General features: G+C 45.7%; 1 pseudogene; it reads right to left on the bottom strand.

Annotated features, from left to right (window-relative positions):
• Positions 1–696: 696 nt before the first annotated feature.
• The window catches only part of LOC101997515, a 2,292-nt pseudogene continuing 1,295 nt past the window's right edge, over positions 697–1,693 (bottom strand).

The following is a 1,693-nucleotide window of genomic DNA, read 5'->3' as shown; positions in this document are numbered from 1 at the left end:
TAAGAGCACTGGCTGCTCTTCCAGAGGTCCTGAGTTCAATTCCCAGCAACCACATGGTGGCTCACAACCATCTGTACTGAGATCTGGCGCCCTGCTCTGGCGTGCAAGCATACATCGAGGCAGAATGTTGTATACATAATAAATAAATAAATCTTTAAAAAAAAAAAGATGGATAAAACTTCCCCAGTGCACTGTGCCTTTAAGTTGCAAAGTTGCAGTGCACTGCCACCTAGTGGTGGAATTTGAGTCCTTGGAATAAAGGGATTCCTGTTTTCTAAAGGCTTTGGGTGTCTGATGCATTTTGCCATGTGCACTTCTGAGGCTATGTTTTTTTTTTTTTTTCAAAGGAAATGCTTTTATTGGCCATGTAAAGACTGAACATAAATTTTAAGAAATTCCCTGGTTATTCTGCTACCACACATCAGGAAAAAGAAAAGTACCTTGGCTCTAGGATAAACTTAGCTCCAGTCTAAAGACAGCAGAGACCCTTAGCACAGGACCTCTGCAAAATCTAGAGCAGTAACATGGCAATATCTTAGTCCCACAGTATCCCACGTCACAAGTGTCCCTACTCCAACCCTGGGTACGTCTGGTCCCTTAACAAACAGTTGCCTCTTCTCACAGAACTTCTTCCCACTTGTGGGGTCCAGGTGTTGCTATCTCATGCCCTCTTCATTGTCTTTTGTGGTATTTATGTTACCTGGCTTCCCCTTGGTTCCAAATGAGAATATGATAACCCATGGCAGTGGCCAGTGTGTCCCCCATAGGATTGAACTCATTGAGCGAAGTGATACCAGAATATCCTGGACATAGAGCTGACACATCATCTTCCCCGAGTCTCCATCAAACACATCTATTGTCCTTAGTTCATAGGGAACACAACTTTTGAAATTAGGGTCTGGGTATCAGCCCACAACGATGAGGTTGTGCCTCGGATGCCAGGATGCCTTGATGGGTGTAAGGTGCTGAAAATGACGATGCGGGTGGGAGATCAGGCTCAGGGGGGCTGTCCCACTGGGAGGCAGAGTAAACCTGAATCTCATTGTTCTGGTCAGTAGTCAGGAGCCGGGCTCCATCCAGGCTAAAACAGGCTGCATTGACGGGATGCCTGTGAGGCAGTGAGTAGAGAAAGCTGGTTTTCCCTTTATTTTGACGCAGGTCCCAGATTTTCACTGTTTGATCTATGGAGGCTGTGGCAAGAAGCCAATCACAGCAGGGATTCAGGGCCATGTAGGCTACTTTCTTTTTGTGCATTCTGAGATTCCAAAGCTCCTTGCCATCTGTGTCCAGCAGGATCACGTGTCCCATATTGTCTCCTGTGACCACCACTCGGCTCTTGGCAGAAACATCAAGGCTTCAAAACCAGACCTTGCAACAGTTTGACCTGGTATAAACTTGCAGAGTGTTGCCTGTAAAATCCTGCAGCCTGGTTGTTCCCTCCATTGAGGAAGCAAAAAATTGGTTGGAATTGAGATGGTTAAACTTCAGCCCAGTGATGCTTCCTCCAGCTCTCATCCCTTTAATGAAAATAGGTTTGTCTCCTCAGGAAATTCGAGATCAACCTACCCCTGGACCCAGCAATACCACTCTTGGGAATATATCCAAGAGAGGCCCTATCATACAACAAAAGTATATGCTCAACTATGTTCATAGCAGCATTGTTTGTAATAGCCAGAACCTGGAAACAACCTAG

Source organism: Microtus ochrogaster, unplaced genomic scaffold (genome assembly GCF_000317375.1).
Source record: "Microtus ochrogaster isolate Prairie Vole_2 unplaced genomic scaffold, MicOch1.0 UNK29, whole genome shotgun sequence".
NCBI classification, from domain to species: Eukaryota; Metazoa; Chordata; class Mammalia; order Rodentia; family Cricetidae; genus Microtus; species Microtus ochrogaster.
This window is presented reverse-complemented; position numbering and strand designations above follow the sequence as displayed.